We start from the raw sequence: 25,023 nt of genomic DNA, 5'->3' as shown, positions 1-25,023 counted from the left end.
ATTTACATCCGCTGGCATGACAATTACATATTTAGCACCCATGTCTTCCACCTTTGTTTCCAGTAAAGTCTTCTCTCTTGTCTGTATGAAACTCCAACCTTCAGCATAGCTGCTGATGGAGGGGAAGGAGATCACACCTGTAAATCTGTGGCCTCCATTGAATACCACTGGGTCATGGGAAACAGTGCTGTGCATATAGTGTTGTTCAGGGAGGCCACTGATGGACTGGTCTAGTCACCTGCCCCTCCATCCGGGGTCGTGTTGGGGACCAGAGCATCATTACGACAGGGCAGGAGACTGCACTACAGGGGGCGATGCTTCTCAGCAGAGGACAGCGGTGCCGAAGCTGTAATAACTATATCAGTAAGAGGATGATGGCGCCATTTCCACGACATTTGGGAAAACAACAACCCCTATAAATATTACAACCCAGATAGGCAACTAACAACCTATGAAGATACATGTTGGACTTTTCGTGGAGAGCAGTTACAATTCTGTGTTACGACAATGGCGTAATAATAGTGCAGAATAAAATCCGCTGACCTACCTCACACACAGACAAGGCTGATCGGCTTCACTGAATGATGAGATATTCTGAAGAGTTAATCCTGTATGGGAGAAAAACACAGAGGGTTAATGAGGGCGTTCACGTCAGTTACACATGCAAAAAATGGTCCTTAAAGAGGCGTTACCAAGGTAGAGGGTTATCGACTATCTACAAGACAACTACTGGGATCACACCAAAGGTCCAACCATGGGGATCACACCGAAGGTCCAACCACATGGATCACACCGAAGGTCCAACCACGGGGATCACACCAAAGGTCCAACTACTAGGATCCCACCTAAGGTCCAACTACTGGGATCACACTGAAGGACCAACCATGGGGATCACACCGAAGCTCGAACTTCTGGGATTACACCGAAGGACTAATCACTGGGATCACACCAAAAGCCCAACCATGGGGATCACACCAAAGGTCCAACTACTGAGATCACACCGAAAGTCCAACCACAAGGATCACACCAAAGGTTCAACTACTGGGATCCTGACGAAGGTCCAACTACTGGGATCACACCAAAGGTCCAACTACTAGGATCCCACCGAAGGTTCAACTAAAAGGATCCTGACAAAGTTCCAACGAGTGGGATCACACCGAAGGTCCAACCACTCGGATCCCACCGAAGGTCCAACTATTGGGATCACACCGAAGGTCCAACCACTAGGATCCCACCAAAGGTCCAACTACTGGGATCACACCGAAGGTCCAACTACGGGGATCACACCGAAGGTCCCTGCATGAATGGAGTGGCTGTCATACATATGCGCTGCAGCTTCATGGATTTCTATGGTAGCGCTGGAGATTGCCAAGCGCTTGAATGTGGCAGTCTTTGAGATGAGTGGTGCAGCATGCATGCGCGACCACCACTCTATTCATGTGAGGGCCTTAAGGAATGGTGGGGGCCAATTGGGAGGTCAGTCCTTATCATGTGGCTAGGGATACATTTCTATCCTGGCACAAACCCTATCAGAGCAGATTCACACAAAGGAATTTTGGAAGTTTTAGATGCAGTTTTTTTAATGTAAAGCTAGAAGTGGATCCAGCAGGAAGGAGAAGTAGAAATCTGAAAGTAGATCTGGCAGGAGGGAGAAGTCCAGAAATGAATTCAGTGAGAAGTAGAAGTCCAGGAGTGGATCCAGCGGGAGGGAGAAGTAGAAGTCATTCCTTTATAATACCCATTCCTTTTCAATCCACTTCTGACTCTGACCCAAAAAGTATGAAAAACTAGTACACATACTGCAGTGTTTTTCCTCCCCCAAAAATCTGTGTGTGAACCCCCTGAGAATATGTTCACAACAATTCATGGTTTACATGCAGACTCGTCGTGGCTTTACTGCTGATTTCACAGCATGCTTTGTCAGGGTTGAAATGCCTTGTGACAATCCACAACATAAATTGAGAGGCTGTGGAATTTTCCTGCTGCTCAGCTTTTTGCAATCCACTGTCAAGGAGGGGTGTGTAGCAACCCTAGCATTCTGCCAGTAGTTCCCTGTCCTGACTTTCTTGCCCTTACTTCCCATGCTACACTGCACTCTCTGGTACAATCAGCAAGTAGGCAGTATCTGAAGGCCCGCCCCTCTGCTCTCCTAGGGTGATTTAGGCATTCAGAGACATTCCGGCTCAATGGTTAGTAAGCCCACTATAGTATGAGCTCGTACACGCAGACACGCACCCACACGCTGTAACAGCAGGAGAGGCAGAGATTGTGAAGATTGGACTGACAGTGTCTGCAGATCTGTCAGCCTGTAAGTGCAGAAGCCTGTGAAGATACTCTCTTTCCCTGTTCCTATGGAAATGTCTTTGTTACTAAGGAAACTAACGCCTTCCTTAGTAACAAAGACAGTAAGAGTAGATTGGAGAGCAGCTGGAAGGGAGCCCCCTGGTGGCAGCTTCTACAAACGTGATTTACAGCAGTAAAGCAACAACATTTTTAATATAAGTATATTGAAGAACTGATGGGACCGACACGAGCCGGCAGAGGAGCCGCAGGTGACGGAAAAGTTACCGCCCCTTTAAGCATTTCATTTTAGACACATTAATGGGCCTCATGAAAACTGCCCCTCAGCAACCAATCAGATCGCGGCTTTCATCTTACCACAGCAGTTTCAGACATAGAAGCTGATCCGTGATTGTTCGCTGGGGGCACAAAAGTTTTGATAAATGAGGCCCTCTGAAAAAGCGTTCATTCCGTGGATACGCAGCATTCAGGCCCGTGCAAATGTGCATACGCTCGTGTGACGCCGGCCTTACTATACTTTTACGCCACGTTCAAAATCCGCAGATCTGTGGCAGATTCCAAACCAAAACATTTTTTAATTGTATCCATTTTTCATTTTGTCTGTACATGACTATGGGGGCGGCCATCATGTCAGTACATGACTACGGGGGCGGCCATCCTGTCTGTACATGACTATGGGGGCGGCCATCCTGTCTGTACATGACTATGGGGGCGGCCATCCTGTCTGTACATGACTATAGGGGCGGCCATCTTCTCAGTACATGACTACGGGGGAGGCCATCCTGTCTGTACATGACTATGGGGGAGGCCATCCTGTCTGTACATGACTATGGGGGCGGCCATCATGTCAGTACATGACTACGGGGGTGGCCATCTTGTCAGTACATGACTACGGGGGCGGCCATCCTGTCTGTACATGACTATGGGGCGGCCATCCTGTCTGTACATGACTATAGGGGCGGCCATCTTGTCAGTACATGACTATGGGGGCGGCCATCCTGTCTGTACATGACTATGGGGGAGGCCATCCTGTCTGTACATGACTATGGGGGAGGCCATCCTGTCTGTACATGACTATGGGGGAGGCCATCCTGTCTGTACATGACTATGGGGGAGGCCATCCTGTCTGTACATGACTACGGGGGCGGCCATCCTGTCTGTACATGACTACGGGGGCGGCCATCCTGTCTGTACGTGACTATGGGGGAGGCCATCCTGTCTGTACATGACTATGGGGGCGGCCATCCTGTCTGTACATGACTATGGGGGGCGGCCATCTTATCTGTACATGACTACGGGGGCGGCCATCCTGTCTGTACATGACTACGGGGGCGGCCATCCTGTCTGTACGTGACTACGGGGGAGGCCATCCTGTCTGTACGTGACTATGGGGGAGGCCATCCTGTCTGTACGTGACTATGGGGGCGACCATCCTGTCTGTACATGACTATGGGGGCAGCCATCCTGTCTGTACATGACTATGGGGGAGGCCATCCTGTCTGTACATGACTATGGGGGCGGCCATCCTGTCTGTACATGACTATGGGGGAGGCTATCCTGTCTGTACATGACTATGGGGGTGGCCATCCTGTCTGTACATGACTATGGGGGCGGCCATCTTGTCAGTACATGACTATGGGGGAGGCCATCCTGCCTGTACATGACTATGGGGGTGGCCATCCTGTCTGTACATGACTACAGGGGTGGCCATCCTGTCAGTACTTGACTATGGGGGAGGCCATCCTGTCTGTATATGACTATGTGGGCGGCCATCCTGGCTGTACATGACTATGGGGGCGGCCATCCTGTCTGTACATGACTACAGGGGGCGGCCATCCTGTCTGTACATGACTACGGGGGCGGCCATCCTGTCTGTACATGACTATTGGAGCGGCCATCTTGTCTGTACATGACTACGGGGGCGGCCATCTTGTCTGTACATGACTATGGGGGCGGCCATCCTGTCTGTACATGACTATGGGGGCGGCCGTCCTGTCTGTACATGACTATGGGGACGGTCATCCTGTCTGTACATGACTATGGGGGGCGGCCATCCTGTCTGTACATGACTATGGGGAGGCCATCCTGTCTGTACATGACTATGGGGCGGCCATCCTGTCTGTACATGACTATTGGGGCGGCCATCTTGTCAGTACATGACTATGGGGGAGGCCATCCTGTCTGTACATGACTATGGGGGAGGCCATCCTGTCTGTACATGACTATGGGGGAGGCCATCCTGTCTGTACATGACTATGGGGGAGGCCATCTTGTCTGTACATGACTACAGGGGTGGCCATCTTGTCAGTACACGACTACGGGGGCGGCCATCCTGTCTGGACATGACTATAGGGGCGGCCATCCTGTCTGTACATGACTATGGGGGAGGCCATCCTGTCTGTACATGACTACAGGGGCGGCCATCTTGTCTGAACATGACTACAGGGGTGGCCATCTTGTCAGTACATGACTATGGGGGCGGCCATCCTGTCAGTACATGACTATGGGGGCGGCCATCTCGTCTGTACATGACTATGGGGGCGGCCATCTCGTCAGTACATGACTATGGGGGGCGACCATCCTGCCTGTACATGACTATGGGGGTGGCCATCCTGTCTGTACATGACTACAGGGGTGGCCATCCTGTCAGTACTTGACTATGGGGGAGGCCATCCTGTCTGTACATGACTATGGGGGCGGCCATCCTGGCTGTACATGACTATAGGGGCGGCCATCCTGTCTGTACATGACTACAGGGGGCGGCCATCCTGTCTGTACATGACTACGGGGGCGGCCATCCTGTCTGTACATGACTATTGGAGCGGCCATCTTGTCTGTACATGACTACGGGGGCGGCCATCTTGTCTGTACATGACTATGGGGGCGGCCATCCTGTCTGTACATGACTATGGGGGCGGCCATCCTGTCTGTACATGACTATGGGGGCGGCCATCCTGTCTGTACATGACTATGGGGGCGGCCATCCTGTCTGTACATGACTATGGGGGAGGCCATCCTGTCTGTACATGACTATGGGGGGCGGCCATCCTGCCTGTACATGACTATGGGGGCGGCCATCCTGTCTGTACATGACTATGGGGACGGTCATCCTGTCTGTACATGACTATGGGGGCGGCCATCCTGTCTGTACATGACTATGGGGGAGGCCATCCTGTCTGTACATGACTATGGGGCGGCCATCCTGTCTGTACATGACTATAGGGGCGGCCATCTTGTCAGTACATGACTATGGGGGCGGCCATCCTGTCTGTACATGACTATGGGGGAGGCCATCCTGTCTGTACATGACTATGGGGGAGGCCATCCTGTCTGTACATGACTATGGGGGAGGCCATCCTGTCTGTACATGACTACGGGGGCGGCCATCCTGTCTGTACATGACTACGGGGGCGGCCATCCTGTCTGTACGTGACTATGGGGGAGGCCATCCTGTCTGTACATGACTATGGGGGTGGCCATCCTGTCTGTACATGACTACAGGGGTGGCCATCCTGTCAGTACTTGACTATGGGGGAGGCCATCCTGTCTGTACATGACTATGGGGGCGGCCATCCTGGCTGTACATGACTATGGGGGCGGCCATCCTGTCTGTACATGACTACAGGGGGCGGCCATCCTGTCTGTACATGACTACGGGGGCGGCCATCCTGTCTGTACATGACTATTGGAGCGGCCATCTTGTCTGTACATGACTACGGGGGCGGCCATCTTGTCTGTACATGACTATGGGGGCGGCCATCCTGTCTGTACATGACTATGGGGGCGGCCATCCTGTCTGTACATGACTATGGGGACGGTCATCCTGTCTGTACATGACTATGGGGGCGGCCATCCTGTCTGTACATGACTATGGGGGAGGCCATCCTGTCTGTACATGACTATGGGGGGCGGCCATCCTGCCTGTACATGACTATGGGGGCGGCCATCCTGTCTGTACATGACTATGGGGACGGTCATCCTGTCTGTACATGACTATGGGGGCGGCCATCCTGTCTGTACATGACTATGGGGGAGGCCATCCTGTCTGTACATGACTATGGGGCGGCCATCCTGTCTGTACATGACTATAGGGGCGGCCATCTTGTCAGTACATGACTATGGGGGCGGCCATCCTGTCTGTACATGACTATGGGGGAGGCCATCCTGTCTGTACATGACTATGGGGGAGGCCATCCTGTCTGTACATGACTATGGGGGAGGCCATCCTGTCTGTACATGACTACGGGGGCGGCCATCCTGTCTGTACATGACTACGGGGGCGGCCATCCTGTCTGTACGTGACTATGGGGGAGGCCATCCTGTCTGTACATGACTATGGGGGCGGCCATCCTGTCTGTACATGACTATGGGGGGCGGCCATCTTATCTGTACATGACTACGGGGGCGGCCATCCTGTCTGTACATGACTACGGGGGCGGCCATCCTGTCTGTACGTGACTATGGGGGAGGCCATCCTGTCTGTACGTGACTATGGGGGCGACCATCCTGTCTGTACATGACTATGGGGGCAGCCATCCTGTCTGTACATGACTATGGGGGAGGCCATCCTGTCTGTACATGACTATGGGTGCGGCCATCCTGTCTGTACATGACTATGGGGGAGGCTATCCTGTCTGTACATGACTATGGGGGTGGCCATCCTGTCTGTACATGACTATGGGGGCGGCCATCTTGTCAGTACATGACTATGGGGGAGGCCATCCTGCCTGTACATGACTATGGGGGCGGCCATCCTGTCTGTACATGACTATGGGGGCGGCCATCTTGTCAGTACATGACTATGGGGGAGGCCATCCTGCCTGTACATGACTACGGGGGCGGCCATCTTGTCTGTACATGACTACAGGGGTGGCCATCTTGTCAGTACACGACTACGGGGGCGGCCATCCTGTCTGGACATGACTATAGGGGCGGCCATCCTGTCTGTACATGACTATGGGGGAGGCCATCCTGTCTGTACATGACTACAGGGGCGGCCATCTTGTCTGAACATGACTACAGGGGTGGCCATCTTGTCAGTACATGACTATGGGGGCGGCCATCCTGTCAGTACATGACTATGGGGGCGGCCATCTCGTCTGTACATGACTATGGGGGCGGCCATCTCGTCAGTACATGACTATGGGGGGCGGCCATCCTGCCTGTACATGACTATGGGGGTGGCCATCCTGTCTGTACATGACTACAGGGGTGGCCATCCTGTCAGTACTTGACTATGGGGAGGCCATCCTGTCTGTACATGACTATGGGGGCGGCCATCCTGGCTGTACATGACTATGGGGGCGGCCATCCTGTCTGTACATGACTACAGGGGGCGGCCATCCTGTCTGTACATGACTACGGGGGCGGCCATCCTGTCTGTACATGACTATTGGAGCGGCCATCTTGTCTGTACATGACTACGGGGGCGGCCATCTTGTCTGTACATGACTATGGGGGCGGCCATCCTGTCTGTACATGACTATGGGGGCGGCCATCCTGTCTGTACATGACTATGGGGACGGTCATCCTGTCTGTACATGACTATGGGGGCGGCCATCCTGTCTGTACATGACTATGGGGGAGGCCATCCTGTCTGTACATGACTATGGGGGGCGGCCATCCTGCCTGTACATGACTATGGTGGCGGCCATCCTGTCTGTACATGACTATGGGGGCGGCCATCCTGTCTGTACATGACTATGGGGGCGGCCATCCTGTCTGTACATGACTATGGTGGCGGCCATCCTGTCTGTACATGACTATGGGGGCGGCCATCCTGTCTGTACATGACTATGGGGGCGGCCATTCTGTCTGTACATGACTATGGGGGCGGCCATCTTATCTGTACATGACTATGGGGGCGGCCACCCTGTCTGTACATGACTATGGGGGCAGCCATGTCGTCAGTATGTAAGTATGAGAGGCGGCCGCGAGAAAATCATGGTGAAATCCTGATGTCTTTCCTGTTTTTTAGCGCCAGCGCTGCTTTTTCTCGCAGTAACATCGCTGTCGCTTGTGATTTTCTCCTGTTTTCTTTGCGAGAAAGTGAATAGGACCTTCTAATGCTAACAGCGCGTCGCACAAAAATCGCAGGTTTATACTTTGCGATGCGATAAAAAGGAGGCTGCATGGGGAAACATGGGAGACGAGAAACCACAAACAGCGCAGAAACATGGCGCGCCGCGCTATTCTTTTCTCGCAACATTGCAGGATAAAAACATCGCAAATGTGAAGGAAACCATTGAAAATCATTGGTTTCATAATTCTGCGTTTTCAATCACCCTCGCATCGCATGAAATGGCGCGATTTTATCGCCAGTGTGACCCTTAGTGGTCAGTGTGTCGGGAGGGGAGGAGGTAAGCTATGTCAGACTATTGTCATCAAGGTCATTGATAATTGTCATCAAGGTCATTTTAAGCCAACACCTCCGTTGAGCGGACCCCATCGGAGGCTTCTTTCGCCCTTATAGCGGTTTCGCACAGATTGAGGTGGTTTACGGTTTCCCCACTACTGTATAAAGGGTTAACACCGTACGTCTCCGGGAAGCCGCGGCGTCCGGCAGCGCAATCATTCCGTAAGCCGGTTCTTCCCAAGAATTCATAAGACGCCACGACATTCACCCAGGTCAAATCCTGGTGCGAACACGGAGCGGAGGCGGCGCCCGGCGCGGCTGTGACAAGCCGGCTGTAATGCGCCCATGACGATTCCCAATCTCCTGGCTTAGAGCGCAGATTCCCGTCTGACAGCGTTATTTGTCCGCCGCAGAGACGCTGTCAGATGCTACAAGGAATTTACGTCTAAGAGGATTCGGCGTATCACATCTAAGAGGTTTACAAGCAAAGCCAAACAAGCTAAACTCCGCGCCGCCGCTCAGCGCACGCCTTATCTGTGCAGCTCGCAGCGCCGTCCGCACGGCCGGGCCCACAGCAGATTGGAGGAGAGCGGCCTGGAAGCCGTCCTGTCGCACTGCTGATTAACTCCTCAAGATGGCAGATGGAAATCACGCCGACCGCCGCCCATAATTGGCATTTAAAATGCACAAATGGAGCAGAGAAAGACGGAAAACACAAATGAGCAACAGGTTTGTCTATCAGAGCCGTTCGTTAAGCGCCGCGCCGACAGACGGCCTCCTGGGAGAACAGCCGCCCTAAATCACAAATTCTAATGATATTAAACAGCATTTGAAGCCTCCGCATGGCTAACGAGCGCCGGCAGATCCCGCGTTACGCCGAGGACTTTCATCTGCGTTTCGCCATCCTGATTGCAGGTTTACGGGGGAATCTTCCAGGATGTTGTTCTTCATCCTTCAACCCAATAACATAAACAAATAATGCGCAAAATTGGGAAATTGCCCCCCCCACCTCTGTTTTAATGAGCGTTTTTGATTTGTGATGCGATGGTGTCGCCGTGACAGGAGGCGGCTGGCGTTCTCCGCTCGTCCTGCGCCGGATGATAGAAGGTGAAGTCACGTCTGAATGTACGGCATGCACAGCTCTACCGTTGTCAGACAGCGCTGTCCATTGTGCAGTGGCCAGCGTGGGTATTACACTGGGCCTGCACTATCTACCTGGGCTAACCACAAAGACAGCAGCTAATCAATGGGGATCCCAAGCAAAGAACCCCCACCTTAATTAGAAAAAGCACTTAAAGTCCCTGACAACCCCATTAACCCCTTCATGACACAGGATGTTTGTATGGAGGGGGATTGGCCGCTGATCGCGCTCCATACAATGTGAGTGCCGGCTGTTTCTTACAGCTGACACCCGTTGGCAATGGCTGCAATCAGTGTGAACGCCGATCATGGGTGTTAACCCTTTAAATGCTGCTGTCAATCCCGACAGAGGCATTTAAGTCCCGTTATCGCTAAAACGGATCCCTCACACAACTATGTCGACAGAAGATTAAAAAAGTTATGGCGGCAGAACATTTTTATTTTTTTCTGTTAAAGACTTTATAAACGTGTTGTTGTCATCGCAGCGGCCCGCGGAATAAAGTCATCGCGTCACTTTCAAAGATGGCGGAATTGTTTTTTTTTCCATTTCACTCCACTTAGAAATGTTTTAAAGTTTTTCACTACATTATACGGAACTTTACATGGAACCGCTGAGACATACATCGTATCCCGCAGAGAACGCGCAGCCCTCCGACCGCGACATTGTGGGATAAATAACCGTTAGGCCGGCTGCACACGAACGGATCCGCAGCAAATGCCGTTCGTTACACGCTATAGAAAAGCGCCGTTTCCTGCACACTTACGGAATCAAATTGCGATGTCCGCGAGTGGAGGACAAAAACCGCAGCATGCTCTATCTTTGAAGTCAATGGAAGCCGTCCGACCCGCGGCCCTTCCTCAAGTGACATGGCGAGAAGATTGCGGATTCCGCATCACCACCTAGTGGCAGCACGGGAAAAAGAATCTGTACTGTTCATGTCCGACGGTGAGCCATCCGGACCATGCGCAATACAGATAATCACAGGACCGCGCGGTGGCCGGCCGGGCACAGGATCCGGTTCGGCTGCGAGCTCCCGCCTCTGCAACCAGACCTGTCCGTGTGCCGCCGCCGCCTTACAATTTTGTGAAAGTGAGGAGGAAAAACTGAAAATGGAAAAAAGGTGCGTCCCTGAAGGGGTTAAGAGGCGCGCATCTCTCCTCCGCTCAGTGAGTTCCTGTCACTATTTTCCTGGCAGCTCCCATTGACGCTGCTGCTCCTCATCACAGCGCCCCCCCCTGGTCTGATCTGCTGGTGTTCCGCAGTGTCGCTCAGTGACGGACGTTTCTTCCTTCGCGGAGGAGGGGCGCGCTCATTAAGAGAAGACGTCGGCAAACCCTCCAAATCAGCGCAACACTTGCCACTATTGTTTCCCTCCCGAAGTCCTTCTCTACGAGGGCATCGCAGTTTACATATTCTCACCAATTAACGTCTTCCGACGCCGCAGAAAATGGCAACTTACTTCTCCACCGTGAGCCGTCATTGAATCCTTGCACTATGCTAAGCCACAACATCAAACCCCGCGGGGCCGGCGCCGCGCACATCTCCGCTTTGTTCTCCACACTATTCAGTATTCTTTAAGTCCGCTTCCAATCTTAAGATTCCACATCAGCTGACAAATCTAGTAGCGGCGAGACGGTCGGCCGTGAAAAGCAGCGCCCAATTATACGGCTGAGCCCCCCTCTCGCGGCCGGGGTGTGCGGTAATTGAACGTCGCAGCGGATCTCGCAGCCGGCCGCTGTATCTCTGCTGCTACAGCCGTCTGATTGACTGGAAAATGGACAGCGGTTCCGTCCGTCGTCTACTTAATACACACAAGAAGCCATAACCGCGCCGTCAATGGAATCTGATTTATCGAGGGTCACGCGATAAAGAGAACGCCGGCCGGAGAAGAGATAATCAATTTATTTGTGTCTTGACGGCTGCCAAAAAAAAGTGAAGGTTAAAATTGCAGACGTGCGAACGGCGAGAATGTTGAGTGTTAAATCAATAGATGATTTAAGAACAAACAGCTGAATCTTCAGTCCGCGCCTCGCGGTTACAGGAGGACGGCGAGGGTCCCAGCCTTCAGGAATGACGCGGGCCGGATGGTCCAGGGAGCGGCAGGAGGTTCTCGAGTGGCAGCATTATACACGGGTTCTAGCAAGCTCTCCAAGTACAGAGCACCTCCTGTTCAAGGCCCAGCGGCACACGGGCGGATTCACATTGCGGAGTCCTTAGCGGGTGTCTGCAGCCAATACTGCCCATAGACATGCTAGAGAAAGTCGTTTTTCCCGATCCACGAGCGGAAATCAATTGTTCAGCCATTGGAATATAAGGGTTAAAACGTGGTAGATCCACCAAATGAACTGCGACAAATTCGCACCGTTTAGGTGTAGATTTTGCCGCTGTGGGTTTGTGGCGTATTTGCCGTTGGTTTTCCGTGTGTGATGGCGGCCTCAGAGTTCGTTCACACAGCAGCAGCCGATGCAGATTTTTCCATTGTGGATTCCGCCTCTAAAATCTGCAGATCTCTGCTTCGGCTACGTGAAGAATTGGAGTCCATGTGCAGAAAAACATCTACACGGTGGAGATTACAGCGCAAATCCCCATTGAAATGAATGGTCATATTTGGATTGCAGTCAGCGGTAAGATGGCCTGAAAGGGACTGAGGCTCCGGCACGACCTGCTGGTGGATGGCAACTCAAGGGAGAGCAGAGACAAGGGAATTGATTACACTAAAGCAATGCTTTGTTTTCGACACGTTTCAGGGTACACAGACCTCTTCATCAGACAAATGGATATGAGAATACAAATTCCTCAGGGTCCAATATGCATGAACCTCTTGACCATTGGTGCCAGCGGACAGACATTGGCAGCCAAGAGCGGTAACAGCTTGCGCCAGAGCCTCAGTCACATGTTATTCCCCTACCTTCTGCTGATCTGCTCCTGATCCCTGTAGAAGGATCTGCAGTCACAGCAGGTTAAAGGACCTTTTATACAGTCACATGTTCAGGCAAGAACCTTTGTAAGACTGTTTGTTTTCCCGATCATCAGGTCATGTGAAGGTGCTCCAAGCACTCAAGCAAATGTTCATTAACTGGGTAATTGCATCTTTAATGTAGCAGCACAAATCATCATGGTGGGCAGAACATCTCCCCGGGTCACTGAGGACGTGCCGCCAACAGCGATCACACACTGTGGTGGATGAACAATCATACGAATAATTATTTGCCCCTTCTAGATCCTGAACTGGAACGTGTGAAGACCAGACCAATGAGCACTCTGTCACACATGGCTCAGATCAAGCCGTGTAAAAGGACCCGAGTATTATTCAAACCCCGCTGGCTATATACTATACACCTGGAAGACTTCTGAGCTGTATCTTCTCCCAGAAACAATAGCTTGCACAAGAATGTCAGTATGAGAGAGGGAATGACGAGGATTCACAGACACAGGTTATAGCACAGAAGGAGAAAGAGCTGCTTCACAGAGAACGCCCACTGAGTTCTGAAGTTGAAGCTCCACAAGCCGACGTGTCAGAAACAGCAAGATTTGAAAATAAAAGGCATAAAGCAGACGACACAAAGCAGCCTGATCTCTGGGTACACGGATGCATCTCTAAAAATAGTATTTTTTATTACAGAGGCGCTCAAATACTCTAAACAACACAATTCACAATGCAAAACACAGTGCTGAGTGAGCCGAATCAATAAAACCCTGCGTGGGGCTAACTTTGCTAAAAGTTGGGTTCAGCATGAACCTGAACAATGGGCGGTCTATCTTGTCGAACCCCGCTATAAAGACGATGAAGAAGAAGCCATTGTTGTTTAGTGCAGTCCTGATGGTAGACTCAAGAACATTAACATTAGGTAATGTGAGAAAGGCCTGTAGTTAGTTACCCGAGGTCCCTTTGTGACCCGTGGACTACTACATGCCTTACTCTTGGCGTGATGGTTGTGGGTCAACCACTCCTGGGTAAGGATGGTCTTGAATTACCTCCATTTCTAGACAATCTGTCCAAACTCCTTGGAGATAGTTTTGTAGCCTTTTCCAGCCTGATGAGCATCAAAAACTGTTCGTTTGAGATCCTCAGAAATCTGGTTGCAGTGCACCGTTGCAACCAGGAAGTCACCATGACATCACCCCCGGCCCACGTGACTGCGGCGTCGGCACATGCATTATCATTTGGCACCAAGTACCGACATGAACACTTCATCTGCTGGCGTGGGGTTAGATTTTTTGACAAGTAGGTGATTCGCCCATCCGGCCAATCAACCATTATTTATTCTGGCCCCTCCTTTCAGATGTCACCGGTTGCTCATCTGCATGGTAGTGTTCTGGTTTGTCCGCGTCCTCCTGGTGTCATCACACTCAGATAAGTCCTTGGAATCTTTACTTATTTAATAAGTTTAGTAACATTTGCTTCCTAGTACTGCTGTGTCAATTATCACCCCCCTGGTCATCAGCTAGGGAGAGTCTGGGTTGTCTGTAGGTTCTCTACGTGGGGCCGTCCTGATCTAGGCGATTGCCCTGCTTTTAGGTACACTGTCCTCATATTACTATAATAGGGCGAGATTTGCCTTTCCGCACATTTTGTTTTTTGTTATTATTAGTTTCGAGACATTTTGCAAGATGCTCCACGGAATGCATTCTGCAGTTAAAAGTGCAACAAAACCCACTGCGTCCTGCGGGTAATCCCGTCCCTCTGAAAGGTCTGACCGCACCGGATTGTCCTCCCGCTGACTGAAAACACCAGATTCTAATTTCACCTTCAAATTCTCTGCTTATCCTAAAGGTTCACATACTTTTTCCCCTCGCAGACGTATGATATTGGGGCGATAGGACCATTTCACCTCCAGATCCGGCGCCCTCACATCTACAGACTTAAAGGCAGAACTTCAAGAGGGATGAAAAAACAGATTTTTTGCAGCGCGGTGTTATCGCTCTGACTGAGGGCGCCGTCGTCTTCAGGTTTTCCGACGCCGTTTTTGAAGCCCAACCAGGAGTAGATTTAAAGAGCGCAGAAGTCGTGTCCGTTCTTTATAGTTTCTCTCCTTTCATGATCCGCTCCTGATTTTGGCTTCAAAAACTGCATTAAAAAAAACCTGAACAAAACCTGCGCGGCGCCTCGGGGTTTGATCAGGGGCTTTATGCGGCGTTTCAAGCGAAAATCAGGCGTGGATCATAAAAGGAGAGGAAAAACTAAAGGACGGATACGAATTCTCTATTTAAACGCACTTCTGGCTTAAAAAACTGCATAAAAAACATGAACAAAACCTGCGAAACCTGCGCCCCGCGGCGCCTCCACAGCGGGAAGGCTGCAGAGATCCTGCAGCGTTTACAGTACGAGGCAAGTGAAATAAAGGGGTTTTCCGTGGAATATACTACTGATGACCTCTCCTCGGGATACTCACTGGTCCTCAGGCTAGGTCATCAATAGGTGATCAGCTGGGGTCTTTCGCTCAGGACCCCGACCGATCAGCTGAGCGGGTGCAGGCTGTCAGCACCGCAATACACAGAGGTCGGAGCAGAAGCAGCGGAAGTCTCCACGCCGCCCTCCATGTAGTGGCCGGCGCTTGTAACTGCAGGCACGGCTCACGATGATTTCAATGAGACCCCAGCCTGCAGTTACAAGCGCCGGCCACTACAAGGAGGTCGGTGCAGAGACTTCCGCTGCTTCTGCTCCGACCTCTGTGCATTTGTGGTGCTGACAGCCTGCACCCGCTCAGCTGATTAGTCAAGGTCCCAAGTGACAGACCTTGGCCAATCACCTATTGATGACCTACCCTGAGGACAAGTGAGTATCCCGAGGACGGGTCATCAGTAGTATTTCCACGGAATCTGCAGCAGTCCATTCATGTTGCAGTAGCTGCGCATACCTGAGATCAATCGGTAACATAAAATTCGCACCAAAAACCTGCAGATTAGGTAATTTTGTGTTTATTGCTGTTTTTTGTTGCAGAAACGCACTCAATTGCTTAGAAATCTGCGTCTGCTAATGTTTAAAAGTAAAGTTTGTCAGTGCGACCGCAACGCAGGAACCACCGCTGCGATAGCAAGAAACCGCAACTCATCCCGCAGGGGGTAATCCGCACATAAAAACGCAGCGACGAACAAAACCCGCAACATAAAACGCCGCTAATTCTGCAAAGCTCGTTAACCTCGCAACAAAAGTGATGCGGCAGAATTCGCGCAGCTCAGACATCCTGTGTGAAGGTCGCCGCAGGGAACGCTCACACAGCGGGGCTCACCGGAGAAAAACCCCACATGAGCCTCTAAAATCTGCGCCTCTTTTCATGGATTGTCACGCAGATCCACAAGCGGAAATGACGCAGAAACGATACAAAAGCGACGTTACTTCTTGAGGCAGAAATGCGCAGACAGGAGACGCTCTGCGTTGGAATTCTGCCCAACAAGTCAAATTTCACATGCGGAACCGTGCGAAGATCTGCGCTGTGTGAACGCACCCAAATACCCTTTATACCAAACAGACTAATCTGACAGAAGAACAGGAAGGAGCCGCCGACTTCACCAGCAACACCTTCAGACTAGAAGTATAACTGGCGTCCTCTAAGAGGAGGGGCCAGAATAAATATGTACACACAGGTGCTGATTGGCCGGCGGCGTCACACATAAGCCAGCTGACCAATCCAATGCACACACTAGCAACAATCTGTTGGTGTCCAACTCCAGCCTGACACTGAGCGTGCACCGCCGTGTGGATCACATGGGCTGGGGCCGACCCAACATGGCCAGCAAGCCACGACAAGCATAAAAAGGCTGGGATAAAGAGAGCGGGCAGAGCCCATGGCACGTGCCAGCATGTCCGGTAGGAACTACGCTGCTCTTATGGTCATTCACTGGATGTTGGTACGCATGGTGGCGGGCAGTGAGTCGGGTATTTCATGCACACAACAGCCGGCGCCACCAGCATGATGGCAGCCAGGTGATTGGTCGGTTGCTTGTGTATGATTTGCATTTGCACTTCCGTCTTTGTATCTCTTGATTTCCTTTCTGCTTCTCTTGTTCTCTCTATTCCCCCAGCGACCGTGACTACCGCTCCTCTCAGAGGCCTTGAATTCGCAGGAGCTGAACGTGTATCTGCAAGAATGACGGTGTTAACACAAGCGGTTTACATCAGTCTGCCATAGTTTAGTCATATAAATGACCGGTTTCGGGGCGGGGGTCTATGAGCTGCACTTGTTCTCTGCTGCCGCTCTGATCCGCCAATCCTGGATGGTGGAAAAAAGGGCCTGGAACTGGCAGGTCGGAAGGACAACTGAACAACAACTGCAAGTGATATACCCCCGCCCCCGTTCAGTCTGGTGATGGCTGACTTTGCATGGTTGTGTTTTTGAGGACCTTGGGCTCTGATCCAGTGAGCAGGACCTTGGGCTCCATCGATGGATTACATCACTGCCAGGGAGCAGGTGACAGAGCAGGGGGCTAGGCTCTGTTGCCCGATCAGCGAGCCCCGATGACCTGGGGGCTGAAGTGGATGACAGTATCCAGGATCCAGAGCAGCGCCTGTGTCAGTGCACTATATCCCCCCGAGCTGCCTTTTTTAAATCCCTGGCCAGGGTGGGGGTCACGGATCCCATAGATTGTGTAATACAGGTGCAGTTTAACAATAGCGCCATAGTGGGGTAAACGCAAAGTCTCGCCAAACAGTCATTATGTGATGTGGCTCTAATGTTCGGTGTAAGAAGTCATGTGAAATGTTTATGACGAAGGATGTGCAGTAAATCAGATGAGCAAGAGCGGTTGTATGGGTTCGCGTATTGTGGGATGACCTCTGTAATTACAGACATGTGGGGTCAAAGTTGATATTTAGAGTACTGTCGCTTTAAGAGATTTGATATCAAGTTATCATGCAATGCTTAAGTATCTGAACCCTCATGTGGGGCGTAATAATGTAAATACTATCCCTGTTCAGTACAATGTCTTTTGATAAAAATGTGCCGCCTCTGTCGGCCATCGCCATGCCATCAGGTAACCTGCAACACTGGGCATTACCACCTGTTACACTGGGCATTACCACCTGTTACACTGGGCATTACCACCTGTTACACTGGGCATTACCACCTGTTACACCAGGGCACCATATTGTCCTGCGAAAATAACGCAGTTGTATTGTAGTTTTGGGCGTGTGGATTTTTACACCCTGTTAGCATAGAAAGATGATAAATTACACCCCGGGGGAGAGGTTTTTGTGTCTTCCCTTAAAGCCTTCTGTCCTGGACCGGAGCGGGCAGCTCATATCACCTGCAATTGTTTTTTCTGCCATCCGTCCGATCGGCCAGTTTGAGTTTCCATTTTTGACCGTCCAAGATGCCCGACACATTGTGTTCGTAGTCTTAAACTACCAATTCACTGTACCTGCTCTCTGCTCGTCAAATTCTGCTCACATGACCAGCCCTGGCCAATCAGAGAGCAGTGAACAATGTGCATTAGCTACTGTTGATAGAAAATTGCAGCAGCCATCTTGGACGATCAAAAACTGGTACCAGAACTGGTGGATTGGAGGGATGGTAAAGAAGAACAAGTAAAAGATCCCTCCCCCCCTCTGGTCTGGGGGTGGAATTGTATCCAGAAATCAGAAGGTTGCTCTAATCAACATAATGTATATAGACTCCCAAAAAGCATACGGTAATGGAGCGGCTATGCTACATCCAATTATGAATGGATACCGTTGAGTCCCCCCGGACCCCCCGATGTCTGTCGGGTTATTATTGTTTACCCCAAGAATAAGGCTGCAAATTGTGCTCTTCTTGCTGTGAATAATATCTGAATGGCCGATGGAGCCCCAAATGCCGAAGCGAACAGAAGCGAAGCGTGCAGAGTCATCATACAAGTGCAATCTCCTGTTGGGTTGGGTTCAGCTCCGCTGCTGGGAAGAGGACGGACATTGTTGGAGTCTCTCCTGTTTTACTGAACGGTTGCAGTAAACTTTGCCCTACGGGTGTGGAGCCCCCCGGCAAAATACCGGACACAAGAATCTCCAAAGACTAGAGTTACTTCGCTCCCCTCCTTCTGACTAAGACATCTCGTCTGGACCCACTACAGAACTGTGAACCCCGGTTACCGGGTAAGGACTTGGTTGAGTGCGCTACATGGGAATTTGAAAAGGAAACCCATTGTATGGGATTAAGACTTGTAACGGAGGAGGAAAATAGAAACCTGGAGACGGGAACGGAACGCTTCATTTGTATTTACAGTATATTAAAGTTATATGTTCTCAGCAGAGACGGCACCCGAATCTTATGTAAGTTTCCCATGGAGCCTCTGGGCTGTCGCTGCCAGCCAAGACTATTTCATGGACATGGCCCTCTCCTGAATTGGTTTGGGACATGAGTCCCTACTGGCGCCCCTGCCTGAATATGTGGACAAGGGTACCATGGTAATTATAAAGGAGCTAGGCTTGGCCCTACCAGTCCAAGAGCCAGTATTCTCAAGACTACCATAGAGGAGCCTCTGGAGGATGGGGAAGACCCCGAGCCTGAACCCTGTGCCCTCTCACACTCCTCGGAGTTTGGCCAAACAATCTCTTTCATTGACTCTTACAAAGTTGGTGGCCATGAACAATGCCGAATTTCTAGAGGGCTGTTGATGAGGTGCGATGCTAGAGCATGAAGGGCTTTATGTACAGAACAACATCCACCACCGTCTCAGACAATGTGGAGAGCTGGTAAATAATAGATTGCGATAATCTGCAGTCCGGGAATCAGAGGGCCCGGTGAAGGCCGTTCATCTACCTCCGTCCCGTCCTCATTTCCAGAGGCTTGTAATATCAGCATTTTGATTGTTCCAGTTTATTGCCGTACAAGAAAAACAAGCCTTGTAGATCGGAACATCTGCTTGACTCTCCACCGGCAGTTTTGCTTGATAGATAATAGGCTTTTGTTTGATAGTTAATAAACTCTGGTTCCTTATGGGCGCAGTATTGTGCTAGGAGGAATGGATGCGCTCTAATGTGATATATTAAGTAATCTGTGCAGAATACCGTCATGTAACAAGCTGTTTATATGCATATAATGGACTCTACTGGCAGACAGACAGTTTAGGAGCTACCAACACCGAGCGCAAATAAAACCCTGTCTCTGCTCTCTGCGGAGGGGGGCCATGTGCAGAACTAACCAGGATTTCCACCCAAAATTTGATAAAGCTGGGGAACAACTGTGATGGCCGCCATTATAGCCCCTGTAGGGGTCGTCACACAACTTCCCTCGAGTCGTGAAACTTCCCAGATACGAGGAATACATTTCTCTCTGCATTAATTTTACAACATGAATCTCCCCGCTGTATTGTCATCTCTGGTCTTCTAGCTATGCAACCATCCCACAGCGGATCCATTAGAGGGGGGCAGATGACCACATTGCTACAGCCCAGCCTTGTTGGGGAGAAGCTCCTTTTTAGGTGAAGTCTAGTTCTGCCACCTGGAATCCAGCTGGCATTTTTATAATTATATTAGGTGGAGCTGGGCCGGCATTAGCCCCCTATGAACCTGGGCATATGCCGCGGCCCACTGAGCCTTCAGGAGCCCACTTGGGGGTGGAATCGATCAAGTTCTTGTTCTTTGTAATCAATTGTATCCACATCATTAAGGCACCAATACAATTGACTATAACAGGAGTACTGCAGGAAGCCGAGCACTTCCTGGTCCTCCCCCTGGTGCCATCACTGCCAAGCAGTAGCACAATGAGGTCCTCGCGCTCCCCGTCTTCTTCTGCACTGTCCAGGGCTGAAGAGGTCTGGGCAGAGGATGGAGGACATCGTGGGAACGTGATGGAGGCGAGTTTATTATGTGATTTCATGGCTGAGACACAGTGGGGCCTTCATACTTGTGAGGAGGCAGAATGAGATCTCAGGGTGCTGTTCAGGTTTCATGGCAGCCTGGGATCTTATGAGGGCTGTCATGCATTTCTGCCTATTAAGATGTGTCTGTGGCAGGGCTTAATAGAATGCCTGCAGAAATAGAATATAATGCAGTATTGAAGTATACCTGGGGGTACTAGTGGACTGTAGACTTAACTGAAGCAACCAATGCCAATCAGCTGCTGCAAAAGCAAATAAAGTCTTGGGGTGCATTAAAAGAGGTATAGGGGCGAGGGACGAGAACATTATCCTCCCACTATATAAGGCACTTGTCAGGCCTCACATGGAATACTGCGTACAGTTCTGGTCACCGGGGCTCAGGAAAGATGTTACAGTGCTGGAGGGGTTCAAAGAAGAGCGACTAAACTAATACATGGAATGAGGGGACTGGAATACCCAGAGAGGCATCAAAACTGGGATTATTCACCCCGGAAAAAAGACGGCTAAGGGGCGACCAAATAACTATAAATCCATGAGGGGACGATACAAGGATCTCTGCCAGGATCTGTTTATACCCAGGACTGCGACGGTAACAAGAGGACATCCCCTACGTCTAGAAGAAAGCAGGTTTCATCACCAACACAGAAAAGGGTTCTTTACTGTAAGAGCAGTGAGACTGTGGAACTCTCTGCCTGAGGAAGTGGTGATGGCAAAATCAATAGAGGAGTTTAAAAGAAGGGGACTTGATGTCTTTCTATGATATTACAGGATGTAGACATTAGGGGACCAGTGGGTTGTTGATCCGGGTCTCACAGACAGGCAGGAACTATCAGACGTTGATCCAGGGATTAGTCTGACTGGCATTATGGAGTCGGGAAGGAATTTTTTTCCTCCAAATCAACTACATTTGCTTCTGTGTCATTGGGGGGGGGGGGGGGGGGTTTGCCTTTCTCTGGATCAACAAGGCGGAGGGTTGAAACAAGCTGAACTAGATGGACATCGTCTCCCTTCAGCCTCACACACTATGTTACTATGTATCCTATAAGTGATCACAGATACGATTATCATATGAGGGCGGCTAAATAAGTGAAAGAGAGTTTATTTAATCATAGCAAAAAATAGTAAAGATTAGAAAGCCTCCTGCCCACGGGCGATATATTCCACTGCATTGCCCACGCTGATAATCCGCACGCGGGTAACGCAATGAACGCTTTCCATAGGATAACTAAGCGCGTACATGAGTGGAAGATTGCGGCATGCTGCGATGAATCTGTCATGATGATAGATTTATTGCGGAAAATGGCGGTGACATAATGCTCCCCTGCGGCGGGATATCGCTACGCCCATGGACAGCTGGCCTTATAAACCCTCCTGTCATATTTATAATTATACAGGGTATTTGGTTCTGCCACATCCACAAATGTCTGATGTATTATAACGACACATTATTAATGCTGCGTAGGGAATAGCATCAGAAAAAACATACAAAACGCAAGAATTGCTTTTTTTTGGTCACCCAAGAAAAATGTAACAAAAGATATCAAAAACTCACAAGTCCACACACAGCTATATCGATGGACCCCTCCCCCCCCACCGCACGCACAAAAAGAAAATGGCGCCGTTGCATTTTTATTTACACTTCACTCCACTTAGAAGAAATGTTTCAAAGTTTTCCAATACATTTCATGGTCCCGCCAAAAACAAGCCCTCAAGACAACTGTGAGTCCATAAAGAGTCCGAGGTCTGCTGGGAAGGAGAGAAGCGAATGGTGGGTGGATGAAACCCAACGGGGAGCTGAGGACTCAGTGAGAAGGAAGCTAACGTGTATTTATGTGAAACTCCTTCAAACAACACTTTTTATACTTTCCTAAACAAGGTATTTCTTACTGTTGTCCGGAGGGCCGGGGTGTGGGGCCGGGACGTCTTGTGATGATCCTTTACGGAAAAAAGCTGAAATCTTAGTCTGTTGGTTTGTTAAATAAAGTTAGAAAAGAGAAAATGAAGTTCATGAAGAAGAAGTGGGAGGACGACCGCGGGAGAGACAGCTAGCTGGCATGAGAGGAGAGGAGACAGTCTCATCATTAAGATACAGCATGGAGCCGATGTGACTCATCAAGAACTGAGGAAGATCCTCACTGATGATGAGAAGAAGGGACCGTGTATCACATGTAGTGGAAACAGGGACCGTGTATCACATGTAGTGGAAACACGGACCTTGTATCACATGTAGTGGAAACACGGACCTTGTATCACATGTAGTGGAAACACGGACCTTGTATCACATGTAGTGGAAACAGGGACCTTGTATCACATGTAGTGGAAACAGGGACCTTGTATCACATGTAGTGGAAACACGGACCTTGTATCACATGTAGTGGAAACAGGGACCTTGTATCACATGTAGTGGAAACACGGACCTTGTATCACATGTAGTGGAAACACGGACCTTGTATCACATGTAGTGAAAACAGGGACTGTGTATCACATGTAGTGGAAACACGGACCTTGTATCACATGTAGTGGAAACACGGACCTTGTATCACATGTATTGGAAACACGGACCTTGTATCACATGTAGTGGAAACAGGGACCTTGTATCACATGTAGTGGAAACAGGGACCGTGTATCACATGTAGTGGAAACAGGGACCTTGTATCACGTGTAGTGGAAACACGGACCTTGTATCACATGTAGTGGAAACACGGACCTTGTATCACATGTAGTGAAAACAGGGACTGTGTATCACATGTAGTGGAAACACGGACCTTGTATCACATGTAGTGGAAACACGGACCTTGTATCACATGTATTGGAAACACGGACCTTGTATCACATGTAGTGGAAACAGGGACCTTGTATCACATGTAGTGGAAACAGGGACCGTGTATCACATGTAGTGGAAACAGGGACCTTGTATCACGTGTAGTGGAAACACGGACCTTGTATCACATGTGGTGGAAACAGGGACCTTGTATCACGTGTAGTGAAAACAGGGACCTTGTATCACATGTAGTGGAAACACGGACCTTGTATCACATGTGGTGGAAACACGGACCTTGTATCACATGTAGTGGAAACACGGACCTTGTATCGCATTTAGTGGAAACAGGGACCTTGTATCACATGTGGTGGAAACAGGGACCTTGTATCACGTGTAGTGGAAACACGGACCTTGTATCACATGTGGTGGAAACACAGACCTTGTATCACATGTGGTGGAAACACAGACCTTGTATCACATGTAGTGGAAACAGGGACCGTGTATCACATGTAGTGGAAACAGGGACCTTGTATCACATGTAGTGGAAACAGGGACCGTGTATCACATGTAGTGGAAACAGGGACCTTGTATCACATGTAGTGGAAACAGGGACCGTGTATCACATGTAGTGGAAACACGGACCGTGTATCACATGTAGTGGAAACGTGGACCGTGTATCACATGTAGTGGAAACGTGGACCGTGTATCACATGTAGTGGAAACGTGGACCGTGTATCACATGTAGTGGAAACACGGACCTTGTATCACATGTAGTGGAAACACGGACCTTGTATCACATGTAGTGGAAACACGGACCTTGTATCACATGTAGTGGAAACACGGACCTTGTATCACATGTGGTGGAAACACAGACCTTGTATCACATGTAGTGGAAACAGGGACCGTGTATCACATGTAGTGGAAACAGGGACCGTGTATCACATGTAGTGGACAGTTCAGTGGTGAAGAATTTTTGGAAGACAATTGCAGACATGACAGTAAAAATATTTAAAGGGCCCCTGCCATCAGCATTTAGGATATTCAATTAAAAGTGTGAGAGGGCTTTATGAAGGCGGTACAAGTGCCCCTCTTCAGCCATGAATACTCCAAATAAAAGTTAGTCTTTTTATTTTTCCCCACTTTGTACGTAAATGGGGAGAGCACAGCCATATCTGTGTGATGAGTTATGGCGTCCTGACCGCCCGCGCTCGCACGCCTCCCACAACTTCAGTGATGGCGGCTTTGCCTGCAGAACTGCAAGCCTGCGCCGCTGCCACTGCGGTTTAGACATGCGTGTTATTGCTATTTTGTACATGCGGCAGCTTGATTAGACTATGGCGCCTGCGCTTTACAAGCAGTGCAGCACTCAGGCGCGTGATTTCACAGAGAGTTCGGCCTTTGTTATAATGAAGTGGGTGTGCCCTATGCTGAATGGGCGGGGCTGGTATTCATTTCAGGAGCTGATTTACATAATTGTGGGGAGATTATTTTAAAAGATTGCAGTGCGGACCTTGGATGAAAAAATCTCTAAGAGGCGAGTTACAATCTGTGGGGCGAGTAACGTTCACTACAGAAAAGTGGATGACAGGTTCCCTTTAAGAGGGGGACGGAGAAGAACTCATCCGCATCCACCAACTAACTTCAATCAACTCCAACTAATTTTGATGGCGT

The 25,023-nt window shown here is 50.2% G+C and overlaps 1 long non-coding RNA gene across 1 annotated transcript in view; it reads right to left on the bottom strand.

Annotated features, from left to right (window-relative positions):
- Positions 1–25,023, bottom strand: part of LOC136620063 (uncharacterized) — a 390,661-nt gene that overhangs the window by 138,968 nt on the left and 226,670 nt on the right. The window contains exon 3 of the long non-coding RNA XR_010791127.1: positions 548–608. This is a non-coding gene — a long non-coding RNA (uncharacterized lncRNA). The remainder of the gene's footprint in view (positions 1–547; positions 609–25,023) is intronic.

This window comes from Eleutherodactylus coqui, chromosome 3, assembly GCF_035609145.1.
Source record: "Eleutherodactylus coqui strain aEleCoq1 chromosome 3, aEleCoq1.hap1, whole genome shotgun sequence".
NCBI lineage: Eukaryota > Metazoa > Chordata > Amphibia > Anura > Eleutherodactylidae > Eleutherodactylus > Eleutherodactylus coqui.
The sequence above is the reverse complement of the archived record's forward strand: the minus strand, read 5'-3'. Positions and strand labels throughout refer to the sequence as shown.